This window comes from Malaclemys terrapin, chromosome 4 (genome assembly GCF_027887155.1).
Source record: "Malaclemys terrapin pileata isolate rMalTer1 chromosome 4, rMalTer1.hap1, whole genome shotgun sequence".
In the NCBI taxonomy this organism is placed as follows: domain Eukaryota; kingdom Metazoa; phylum Chordata; order Testudines; family Emydidae; genus Malaclemys; species Malaclemys terrapin.
Window position 1 is genome coordinate 123,167,799 of NC_071508.1, and position 13,809 is coordinate 123,181,607.

A 13,809-nucleotide genomic window follows, 5' to 3' on the forward strand; every position below is an offset into this window, starting at 1 on the left:
TAGGCATCCAGGATTAGTGATGACACTAGGAAGACCATGAGATGTCATACCATCTTGATGAATGGAGGATAGGTTGATGGAGAGGTCAGTGCCATGGTTCTGGCACTGCTCAACAGTATCATTTCAGTCTTCTTTGGCTTCAGTATGAGCCAGCTGCTCTTCATCTGGGCACTGAGCTTGTGTAGGCTTTGTGATGCCATTGTCATATCTACTGACAAGGAGATGGAACTAGATACTATCAGCATATGGTTGACAACAGAGCCCATGGCATCGCAGGACCTCTTCAAGGCGTCTTAAATCTATGAGAATGTGCCAGGCGGAGGGTCTCTGACTTTAAGACCTAATACACTACATCCAAGAATCACAGTGGGGTCCTGGTCCACCTCTAGGGCTCCTAGCACTATAGTAATACAAACAGTCAATAATAGTGGGCATACCACCTTTGTCATTTTAATCAGTATAGTTAAAATAGTTTCTTATTCTGATATTATGCTATAAACCAACCTATGCACCACATGACTGTGCTACCTGTACTACAATTTTCAACCACTATACAAGGGGAATGGAGAACCAAGCAGGAGGTTGTAATCTGCAGCTCACAGGAGGAAACTTTTGAAACCGGAGATATCTTTGACGTTGTCTTTATTTCAGTGCAAATCATAGTACAGTTGGACTCTGTTCAATAGTAAGGTTACAATTGTTCCCAATTCTTGAATGCTTAGGAAAAAAACAGGAAAGACCTGTTCCAGGAAAGATTATATCATTGAAAACTGCCCATAAGAACACCTGATTCTGCTATACTTTTATTTTTTTTAAATAATTTCCATGGCATCACATTAACAAACATGAAAGCTCATGAACTCTGGTATCTGAAGCAAATGTGTTTGACATCTGGCACATATTCCTCTGGTGGGGTGGATTGTGCAGAACTTTATTGAATATTAAGAGTGAATTACAAAATATTAGTGTAATCTAGTAAAAAGTTATTTTATTTTTTAAGCCAGGGACATAACAGATCTCACAGAGCTACTTTACTTAGGGTGACTCAAAGTTATGTTAAGGAACAATAGCTATAAACAAAGAAGTCTTTGTGTTTTTAAGTAGTGCAGTCATAATTAGCTTGGTAATAGCGGCCCCGATTCAGGAGAGCACTTAAGTAGTACATGCATAATCAAGGCTTAAAAAGAACTGTACTCTCCCTAACATCTGAACCTTGCAAGAAATACAAATGCTGGAGGTTGCTACTGAAGGAGAAAAAGAAAAGGAGAAGCTAAAGAAATAAATGCACAATACTCTCAAAGAGGGAGCAGCCTCTATTCAAAGTGGAAGCCTACCAAGAGTTTTACTACAGCCATGCCATGTTGCAGTATGGGGCCAGATCCTCAGCTGGTGTAAAACAGGATCAGTGGTGGATTACCATATGGGGTCGGTGCCCAGAGGCCCTGAACAATTGGAGGGTCCCCTCCGCAAGCCAGAACTCTGCCCCCCACTTGCTCCTCCTCTCCCTCCTACCGGGGCCCTGCCACCCTGCTCCTCCTCTTCCCCTTGAGGCCCCGCCCCCTGGCCAAGCCGTATCAGGTGAGCACAGAGCATATTCCTCCTGTGCAAAGCTGCCCCCCCCCCGAGTCCCTCCCTCCCATGTGGAGCTGCCCTCCTGAGTCACTCTCCTTCACCCTCCCTCCCACACGGAGCTGCTCCCCCCCCCATTTTACACATGGGTATAGTGAAACACACAGAGGTTAAGTGAATTGCCTACAGTCAAGCACAAAGTGAATCAAGTATCACTGCTAGTTAGAGAACTCAAGTATCCTGACTCCCAGTCTTCAACACTTACCAACAGATATTGTTTTAATAAAAAAAACCCCTCATGTCTCAGCTATTACAATATTTGGCAGTTTGGCAGAGTTCTCTGGCATAATGCTGTATAATGTGTACAGACAGCTGCAGCTGTCCACACTCACTCACCTGAAAGTACAGGCTCCAGAACTACTGCCACAAGTGTCAGCAAGGTTATTAATGCAAAACCAAACCATTTATTGACAAGATGACATCTTTAAGATAGCCACATTTTTAGTGCATTGAACCATTTATTTGCATTCATATTTATTTCTGTGCAGCCCAGGCAGCTGTGGGGAGCCCCAGACCCTCCATCTGTCCGGGGCAAGGAGCCGGGGTGCCCGAAAGCAGCCCCCATCTCATGTCCCTACCCTCCAGGGCCCGCCATCCAGGACAGGTGGAGGGTCCAGGGCTCCCCACAGCAGCCCAGGCTCCCTGGGCAGCTCTTACCATGGCCTGACTTCCAGCCAGGCCAGGAGGCAGGGCCATGGGGGAAGGTGAGGAGCAGGGGGTGGGGCCTTGTGGGGTGTGTGTGGAGGGACCCCCAATGTTCTTTGTGTCCAGGGCCCCAATAAATCTTAATCCATTTCTGATCAGGATAGCTCCATTTTAATTCCATTTCCAATTTCAATAGAGCTATGCTGATTTCTATCAGCTGAGGAGTGGTCCCTGACTGTGTCATCTCTTACAGGTTATGCAGGATTGGAGCTGGGCAATATTTAGTTGAGAACCCTATCCAGAGTGGTGTAGGAAGTGGTGGTAGTGATTCAGTAGGTAGACTCTTACCATTGAGTTGTTACTAAACCAATAATCCATTCTTCTTCATCAACAAATTAATGTTTATAGTACAGTAGCACCTAGAATTCTCACTCAAGTGAGGGATCCATTGTACTAGGTGCTATATGTGACAGGTATGGCAAAATCCTGGACAAACTGTATGTAATTAAGTTAAACTCTTTTGAATTAAGTTGAAGTATCTTAGGACTTCACTATATTAAAAATGCAAATATTTATGTATTATTGTGGAATTATCTGCAGTGTCTCTATGCCTTGCTGGGGAATAACGGAGTGCGTATAGGGACAGAATTCTGTAGCCTGGTAATACCTTGGTTAGGAGGGACTGAGAGAGACGGGTGTCTCCGCCCAAGAGAGGTGACAGAAAGAGTGTGGGTGTCCTTGCCAGACCATAAAAGGCAAATACGTGGCAGTTGCCCTGAATTATGACATCGTACAGACATATAACAAAATAGTCCCTGCCCCAAAGAGCTTACAATCAAGTATACAAGAAATAACATATAGATGAGCCAAAACAGGGGAGCATGTGGGGTGAGAGGACAGGGTAAGAAACATCACTGGGTATTTTATCACAGATTACCTGTGTGTGCAATTCTTAGGCAATAGGAAACAGCAATCAGTAGATATTCTATTCTTTGTACAAAACTGTTGTTGATATCACCAGGAATTCCATGCCAGGAATGAGAATAGACTATAGCCCATAGTGGAATGTATCCGCACCGTGATGGGCAGGGTTTTACAACTCCCATTAAGCTGAATGCATAAATCCATGCTCCGTGAGATGAATGTGTATATGTCTACACAGATCACATCAGTGACTAAACAAAGCAGGATGTCTTCCATTTATGTGCAACTCGATCTCATAACTTGAGCTGCATTATCAATTATATTCCAAACCAGTGTTAGCATAAACAGTAAAAGCTTCAAATTACAAAGCATTTATTCTTGAAAGTATTTGATTGACAGAGTAATTGCAAACAACTGGAGGCATCAGTAATAACTACACGTATAATATGTATTGCAGGGAAAAGTAGCTATATTTGGTATTTATTTATGCTCTGATAGGAAGCATTCATATTTACCATGAAGGCTGGTCCTTTGCTAACTTTGAAACACCCATCCATTTAAAAGTATTGCTATATTTTCAGGAGTCACCATTGCTTTAATTCCTTAACACCATAAGAGCCACATATGTGGTAGCAAGGCATTCTGGGGTGAAGGGTTAATCATTTCACTGCAGCTCAGGGATTAACATCACATTAAAAACACATGTATATGTATCCAAATGACAGGATGAAAAATGACCAGTGCTGGTGAAAGGTACATTCACTCAAGCAGACTAGTATGTGTTCACGGCCTATTCAAGGACTAAGTAAACTTTACTGCACGCTTCTCAGTCAATGCACTGATTGCTCCCCAAGTGCTCTCGGTTAAAACAACACAGTGGCTGTGTAATCTTCAAATCTATCATTAACATGCAAAGGTCACGCAGACTTTGCTTTGAACCCTGTTTCAGTGGAACTTGGCGATCATCTTGTAATGATATTGGGACTGAATTATGGAAGAAGCGTGGGAGGGAGAGATATTTAAAGGTAGAATGGGAAATGAGACACTGAGAAGATCCTTACTACTCATCTTATTCTTGTATAGCACCTTTCATCCAAGAGGACCTCAAAATGCTTTATAAACTATAGGATAGATTGGGAACTTCCTACTCGGGCTGGTGAGCAGTTACTCACATGAGTCGTCCAAATGAAGGCAATAGTATTAACGGTGTGAGAAACTGCTCCCTATTACAAATATGGGATTCACAATCTGGCTTTATAGAATTAACTCCCCCTGCCACTGATAGGCCCCTGGGTACTGAAATGGAGGAAGGGGTTAACAGTATTCAGTAACACCAGACACACAGGAGGGGAAGAATGCCTACTGCCATTGAAAGTGCAGGGGGAAATTTAGGTAGGTAGAATGCAACTCTCCAACTGAGATTTAGTCAGGAAAGTTGGGTTAATACCCCTATTAGGAAAAATACAATAGGAAATGTAGTGACTACAGATTGCCAGGGCCTCAGTTTTACAGCTTAGCCAAAAGATGACATGTCCAGCAGTGCAGTGGCTCAGTACTGACAGAGAGAAGAGTACAACCTCTTCTTCTATTATCCAGACTTCCACAGCCCTTGTGGGTTTTCCCTGAAAAAAAGACAACCCCATCTGCTTTGCCTGTGAGATCATATAAAAAGGGTCAGTGGAACAGCCCCTAGCAGAGGACAACCCTTGGCCATAGAAAGAGATTATCCTTGTGCTGTAAATAGGCCAAAGGAGGGGGCAGTAGTGCTCTATACAAACCCAGAAGACAGTGACACTGCAATGATTATAACAACACTGACCTTAAAAGCACACAGGGAAACAGCTAGAGAGAGGCCACCCTGTTCAAAGCTGTGAGCCTGAAGTCAGGCTTTTAAAGCCATATTCAGACACCTAAATGAAACTGACTTGCTTTTCACACAAGCCTCTTTTCTATGGCAGTGTATGTGAGCTGCAGATGCTCAGCAGGTTTAATAGTCAGGCCATTTCTATTTAGATGCCCCAGTAGGGCTGTCAGAGCCTGATTTTATGCTCCCGGTTTGAAGATTTTGGCCATGGACAGTGCTAACAACATTTAGCATGGGTAGGTTTATTGGGACATTTGGTTCTGCTCAAGTGTTTCTAACCAGTATTCCTGCCCTTGGGCTCCTTTCCCCTTCCCATCAACTACTGTACTCTTTCAATATCACTTGATTCAGAGTTTGCAGTGCAGTGACTTCAGTGCACTAGTGACATTGTTAAAGAGCAACATAGCTGTCAATTTGTATTTGAAACAGCTAAAGATTCTTATCAGTGCTGTGAATAGCTTGTAAGTCAACATATTCCCAATGAATGCCAAATTGACATGGCACGCATTACTGCAGCCAGCCGGAGGAGATATTTGGTGAGAGGCAGGAAAAGCAACACTATGACCCAGCGTCATTTAGCCCCTAGACAAAGGAAATACAGTCAGTGACTCAACTGCCTTTGGAATTTACTGTAATAAACAATGGGAGAACATTCCACCTGAAAGAAAACAAATTAGAGATAAACCTGTCATGCAGAAAAACTGGAAATACTTTCTTGTATTAGAGCCATAAGCCATATAGTGCATGTGGGGATAAAAACTAACAACTGGTTACTGATTTAGTGATGAGGAAGTCCCCCTGGAACGTATGGCCACCAGACTGAGTTGTCTGATTTAGATCATATTAAGTTATTTGTTGCAAAGGCTAGTTCACCCTGCAAAGCTAAGGGTGAAATTCTGACCACAGCAGCTACATGTGCACTCTATACCTTCCCTCAAAGGCAAAGAGACAGATTGTTGGGACAGCATGGAGTGATACTACCCCAGGGCCCAGGAAAGTACATCACCTCCACACCAGGCAGCAGCAGCATACCACACGTGAGAGGGTGCAGCGTGCACTCTCCTTTAGAGCGGGCTAGCTATGCTTGCCATGTGTTGGGACAGGGCCTGGCTAGGGCCCCATGGGAACTAGCTGGAAGCGGTGCCTGCATTCAGAAAAGTGCAGGGGAGTATAAGTGATCCCATACTTTGATGGGCAGTTGGAGGAGGAGGAAGGCCCCTTGTGCCCATCTCTCTCCCTGCACAGCTGATGAAGCGTTAATCTGGCTTGACATGAGCCTTATCAGACACAAAAATTAGTGGGAGAATAAGCTAAGACAGATGCACACAAAAGCTAGTTGCAGTCTAGATGGACGTTCAAACTGTGAATCAATGCAAGAAAATTAACTAGAAACTTCTAGTTTCTTAAGAATGAAATTTTAATTATTCATGACATTCACTAATCATGGCTTGTTATCTAGTAGCACATGGCATATTTAAAGGAACACTGATGTATAGCTATGATACTATATATTTTATAACAGCACTTATGCCTGATAGATGTAATGATCTCAAACTCACTCAATTTCCTTTGTAAAGAGATTCCCTCCAAATGAATGCATTAAATGGAATCAAAACTACCACTTAGAAAACATATCACATTCAGAGCAATGGTCACAACATAGTTTCATTCAATTATAGTTTTATTGGAAATGTATTTTTATTAAAAAAAAGCTTTAAGAACAGTCCCACATTGGCAAATCCAATATAAATCCTTCACAAGTTGCAAAACAGTACACGAATTAGACTCTTTTTCAGATACAAATGAAGTAAGGGTTTGTACGTTAAAGGGTCATGAGGAACAGTGAAGCCATCTATTTTAAATTACAGTTCTCTCTTTTGATACAACCTAGGGTTACAAAACATAGCATGTGTTTAGCAATCTGGAAAGCCGGCACGTAAGGTTTAGGGAAATGACTGTTTAAACAGAAGCAGAAGTTTAATGGAACAGCTGCTGAGCTAGGCAGTGAATCTGTCCCTACAGCTATCACTAATTACATGAAACACTGTTAAAACCTTTGCTATTTTGGAAGCCCTGCCTGCCTTTTAGTATTAATTATTAGCTGGTAGGTTGAAGCAGCAGTAGGATAAGCAAGAGACTTTGAAAACCTTAAACCAAAGTAATTGAACATTTTCCTGCCTTTTTAAGGCCTGAACAGAGCTTCCTTCTGCCAAAGTTCCTAAAGGGACAGGAAAAAGGTGTTCAGGCTGAGTGGCAAGAGGCCAATCCCCACTATTCTTTCAGGATTTTGGCTTCTTCCTTTCGTTCCTGAAAGCTTATATACCCACCCCTCAGGCAATCAGCTCCTCTGTGTTCTTGTGGTGAGCACATGCACTTAATCCCTTTTGGTATAAGACAAGGGTGATTGAATGTTTGGGGAAGTGATCCCCTGCTTTCCAGAATCAGAGTGGGATCCCTTCATCCTACAGCTATATACAGCACACACACATTTTTCTAGAGAGATTGCCTGTGTCTCTTTGGGTGTTTATCTATGGCAGCTGCAGAGATGCTATAGATGCGGATTTAAAGGTGATGCTTTTTTAGGAAGCATTGAGACTCCCAAACCAGCAAGAGACAGTCAAAATTTCAGGAGAGAAGCAACTTGCTAGAACCACAAAGTGTTGGTTACCTTGAAAGCCAATTTTCTTTATCCTCTTCATAAAATCATGTTCTATAAGCAGATTGCTGACTGGGCAATCAATTCAGAACTAACACTTTCCCCATGAGAGAAAGGATCTGCAGCTTAACATCACAGTAAGTGCAGGGAGAACAAAACAGCTGACAGGGCAATGCCATGCCTGTGTTTCCAGAGGAAACAGAAGAATGTCAAGAGCTTGTTGTACAAACAGTGGTCTGGGCAGCAGTGACCGGTTTAGCATGGGCTCTGCTGCACTCATAGAAATCATGAAACCAAAGTTGCAGAGACAGGTAAAAACACACTTCTCCTACTCCAGTGGGGCGGGGCGGCAATGCCTGGGTAATGGAGCGAGTCCGCCCCACACTCACCCTGCAGCAGCAGCTCCTGTCCCACAGGTCTGGGCCCGGCTCCCCACTCCAGACATTGTGACCTGGCGCACGGGTTGCAGAGGGAGAAAGTGTGAGGTAATTTACAGTTAGGGATACAGCAAAGGGAAAAGAGATGAAAGCCTCCCAAAGGAGACTATTTTATGCCATCAGGAAATATAGTTGGTAGGGGTGTCCTATGAGATGGAGCATTTTCTAGAAACCCCATTTTTACCCAGCCTGACTCTGATAATTATTTTTATGCATTCATATTAACTTGTTTGCACCAAGGGGGATCTAAATTGGGCCAAATCCATCCCTGATGTGACTCCTGTGATATCAGTGGAGTTCACACTAGGGATTAACTTGGTCCATGGGTATCCATTATACAAATAGACATCCAAATTCTAATTGGTACATCCTAAGAATAGATATAACTCCTCCCCTCCTCCCACCAGTAATATGTGCATTACTAGATGGAAATGTAAAATTATCAATAATAATGCAAAAAGGCAGAAGTGTTCAATAAATATCTCTGTTCTGTATTTGGGGGAAAACTTGTATCATACAATAACACACTTTCCATTCCACCAGTATCTCAGGAGGGTATTAAACAGCAGAGTTAGACATTTTAAAATCAGCAGGTCCAGATAACTTGCCCTCAAAGAGTTTTTAAAAAGAGCTGTCTGTGGAGCTTGCTGGACCATTAATGTTGATTTTCAATAAATCTTCTGGAATTTCCCTGGTGTTCCAAGACTGGAAGAAACCTAATGTTGTGCCAATATTTAAAAAGGGTAAGCAGGATGACCTGGTAATTATAGGACTGTCAGTATGACATTCATCCCAGGCAAGATAATGGAGCAGCTGATACAGGACTCCATTAATAAGGATTTAAAGGAGGGTAATGTAATCTCAAATTAGTTTGATAGGGATCTATTTTCCATAAACCCATGTTGATTGACAGTAATTATAAGTTTGGTTGATTAAGGTAATTTATGTAATTTGGTAGTTTATGTAATTTGACTCGGTACCTCATGGTATTTTGATTAAAAAACTAGATTGATACAAAATTAACATGGCACACATTAAATGGCTTAAAAACTGGCTAACTGAAAGCTCTCAAAATGTAATTGTATATGAGGAACCATCATCAAACAGGGTTTCTGGGGCAATCCTGCAGGGATCAGCACTTGAACCTACCCCATTTAACATTTTTACCAATGACCTGGAAGAAATCATCATTGATAAAATTGGCAGAAAACACAAAAATTGGGGGGTGGTAAATAAGAAAGGGGACAGGTCACTGATATAGAGCATCCTGGATTGCTTGGTAAATTGGGCTCAAGCAAACAATGTGTTTTAATATGGCCAAATATAAATGTATACAAAGAATGTAGGCCACACTTACAGGATGGGGGATTCTCTCCTAGGAAGCAGTGACTCTGAAGGAGATTTGGGACTCATGGCAGACAGTCACCTGAACATGATCTCCCAGGGACACGCTGTAGCCAAAAGTACTAATGAGATCCTGGGATGCATAAACAGGGGAAATCTTGAGTAAGCAGAGAGTTTACTTTACCTCAGCAGTTGGCACTGCGGTGACTGCTTCTGGAATACCATCTCCAGTTCTGGTGTCCACAAATCAGGAAGGATGTTGATAAATTGGAGAGGGTTCAGAGAAGAACCATAAGAATGATTAAGGATTAGAGAACGTCTTATAGTGATTGAACAATTTGAGTCTATCTATTTAGCTTAACAAAGAGAAGATAAAGACTGGTTAAATCAAAATACCTACATGGGAAACAAATATTTGATAGTGGGCTCTTCAGTCTAGCAGAGAAAGGTATAACACATTCCGATGCTGGACGCTGAAGCTAGACAAATACAGAAGGAAATAAGGTGTAATTTTTTAACAGTGAAGGTAATTATCCATTGGAACAATTTACCATGGATTATGCTGGATTCTCCATCGCTGGCAATTTTAAAATCTAGATTGGATGTTTTCTAAAAGATCTGCAGTAGGAATTATTTTGGGGGAGTTCTCTGGCCTGCGTTATACAAGAGATCAGAGTAGATGTCGTCAATGGCCCCTTCTTGCCTTGGGATCTATGAGTATTCTGGTCAAGACCCATACTGCAGCCTATTCATACAAAAAGTAGGAATAATTTACATAGGGATGAGGTGAGAAGAGAAGCCATTGCTGGATTAGGGGTATCCACGTATAAACACTGGGTCAGGGGTGCCCAGGGTGGGCTGTGGCTGCGGGTAGGTCACTCAGGCCGCAGAGAGAAGTCCCTATGGAGAGGGTGAGATGGCCAAGCCCCTACCTCCACTCTGCTACCCCACTCAGCCCCAGCAGGAGGGCAGAGTATCCAAGCATAAACTCTCCAGGACCCCTATGTACCACATGTCATAACGACCTGTGATATTGCAGAGGGGAACCCTGTTAGGGCTGGCCAGTATCTGCCCCAAGCTCCTACAGCTGGCCATAGGTTTGATGGCACATGATTTTATGCAGAGCAAGCCACAATTTGACTCACAATATACAGGAGCAATATGTGGAGTAATCAAGCTATTTATATATACTCATTTGGGATGATCAAACACTGCTCAGTCATCTCTCTTCACCTTGCACTCTTTAGTTATGGCTATTTCCAAATGTATATATACACACCATAGAAAGATCCTCTGTTGGTGTAATTTGTCATAGCTCTATTGAAGTCAATGGAGCTATGCCAATTTATACTAGCTGAGGATCTGCCTGTAGACAGACTTATTTGCCTTTGTACAACATTCTGCACTTAACTATAGCAAGAATGAATCATCTGGCAGAATGAAACAACATACAAGCAAGATTCATTTCTTTTCCATGTTGCTGAGCTGTGAATTTCTTTCAACAGGTTTTTAACACGGACAGATACTACAGAGACGAAGTGCAACAGGAAATCCTAGAGTCAGACTAGATTTGGGAACCATTGAACAATGATACTGTTGTTCTGTCCATTTTTAGCTAGAGAAGACTGGATTTATTGATTGCACTGATGCTAATGATGCACCTAAGACATAATGAAAGATCAAGCTAGGCTTGGGAGCAGGACCTAGGGCTACATCTGAACAGAGGGACAAGTCTTTCAAGGGAGAGTCAGAGAAGGCTAAAGCTGAATGTAGACTCCCATGTTGAGAACTAACAATCCTGACTTATGTATGAGCTAAGTCCTGAGAGATGCTGAAATCTCAACTCTTAGCAACCTTGGGTGTTCAGACCCTCTAGGGGCAAGTTACTGTGTGGCAAACCAGGGTGTGAATCTACAGCCCACAGCTTGCGCAGTAACATCATGCATGGACATTGCTACAGAACACTTGAAAGTCCTGGAGTATGGCTTGGCTTACCATACTTCAAAGTCAGGCTCAGCTTTAGGAAGTGCAGGGCCTGATTTGAATTGTTTAGACGGGGCCCCCCACCAAAATGCCGCTGAAGACCTGGAGCGAGTGAAGGACCCGCTGTCGAAGTGCCGCCTAAGACCCGGAGCGCGGGGCCCTCTTAGGCACGGGGCCCAATTTGGGGGAATCGGCCTAAAGCCAGCCCTCTTTGAAGTAGTAGCACATCAAGCCTCTCCAGGAATTTCAGAGCAACATCCACACAGGATGTTACTGTGTAGCAAGCTGTTGTACTATAGATTCTCACCGCGGCTTACTGCGCAGTAACTTGCTGTGTAGACAAACCCTGAGCATTTGGTTTCATCTAAGTTAGAGGACTGATAAATAGGTCAGTGTCCATTTTATTCAGTTAAAAATCCATGAATGGAAGCCTGGCCTGTGATTGTGTAGTCATCCCCTTGTAGGGGGATGGTCTAGAAATACTTAATCCTGCCATGAGTTCAGGGGACTGGACTAGATGACCTCTCAAAGTCTCTTCCAATCCTATGATTCTACAACAGTTGTACAGGAAGCAGAATGGGAACTATGCCCAAACAAACCCTCATTTTAAAAAAAAGTTCAGGTTGAAAGTATGTTTCAGTAGAAGTCAGTTAATAGAAAATAACATCCCATTTGCTGCATAAAAAGTATACCCCTAAGAAGATCCCCAAGTTAAACAGTCTGGAAATAAACAATTAGAGGATCCAGTCAGTTCCCCACTACCATATCATCCTTCACCACCCATCTTCATTTGTCATCCTACCACCTCTACCCATTTGTGGGAATAGATTTCCCGCTTGGTTTGTTCTGTAGTGAAGATTACGATTCTTTATTTGTATCACAGTATTTCCAGGGTATGTCTATACTCCAATTAGACACCTGTGGCTGGCTCATTCCCACTGACTCAGGCTCATGGGGCTCGGGCTATTTAATTACAATGCAGACGGTTTGGACTCAGGCTGCAGTCCAAGCTCTGGGACCCTCCCACCCTGCAGGGTCCTAGAGCCTGAACATCTACAAAACAGTTAAACAGCCCCTTAGCCAAAGCCAGCTGCATGGGTCACCCATACCCCTAGAGGCCCCTACAGAGATTATGTTATACACTACAAACACATAGCAAGAGAGACTTTCTGCCCCGAAGAATTTACAGTCTAAAGAGACAAGACAGTCACAGGGTGGAAGGGGAAAGAGATGCAAAGTGACTTACCCAAGGTCACACAGCAGGTAAGCGGCAGAGCCAGAAACAGACCTCGGGTCTCCTGACTTCCAGTCTAGTGCCATATTCACTAGACAATGTGTGCTGCCAGCTCTATACTGTTGATTAGATCTATTGTTTATTAAATGCCCAGTAAATAGAGATATGTCAGAGTTCTATATACTTCCCCCCAGCATGATGTGGTGGGGGACTAGAAGACTAATTGTACGACTAAGACTAGAATTATGGCTCTGGCTAGTGTTAGAGAAAGTTTGGAGCTGTAGGGGGTGGCAGAGCAGGGCTTCTCCCCAGTGTAACAAGCACTCAGCGACGCCCACACTTGCTTTAGGCCCAGTTTACTGTTCAAACTGAAGCAAACAAGAAGTTCCTCCCACTGTCCTATGGTTTCACAGCCTCCCCTCCCAGGCGTCTTTAGTAATGTTCTTCCTACTACTCCATCCAGCTCCCTGCTCAGCCAGTCCTCATTCAGCCAGCTCTGGTGCTCTTTTGGAAAAGCAACTCCAGGATAACCTTCCTGAGTACATGGCCCCTTGCTCTAAGGGTCTACTAGAGACATTAGCTCCACTCCTCTACAGTTCCTCATTCCCGGCATAGCCTGTCATGCCTCCTCTCCCTGCCCTCTGACAGGTCTTTTATAGCCCCAGATTTAGCTCTATCCCATTTAATTATCTCAACTGGACACACCTGCTCTGCTGACAGGGCCTAGTTACCTTGCGACACAGGGTTATGTAAGTGTTTGCAGAGCTTGAAAGTTTGCATTTTTAACCATCTGAATCTATATTATGTGAAAACTAACATGTGTGAGAACTACTATAGCCTGTGCTTGTGTACTAGTATATTGGAAATGGAACCTTTGAATAGAAAATGTGGGGGCATTAGATGTTGTAATCGTCTAGTAATTTGTTATTTTGAGGTTGGTATATAGTTTGGCAAGGTTCAGGTTGGCTGGGGTGATAGCAAGTGATAGAAGACTTTATGGCAGAGAGGAAGTGGCTGATTTTCATGGCTTCCAGACATTTTCACATTTTTTTAAGGCACAAAATGTTTGTGTTGAAAGTGTAATATTATTTTA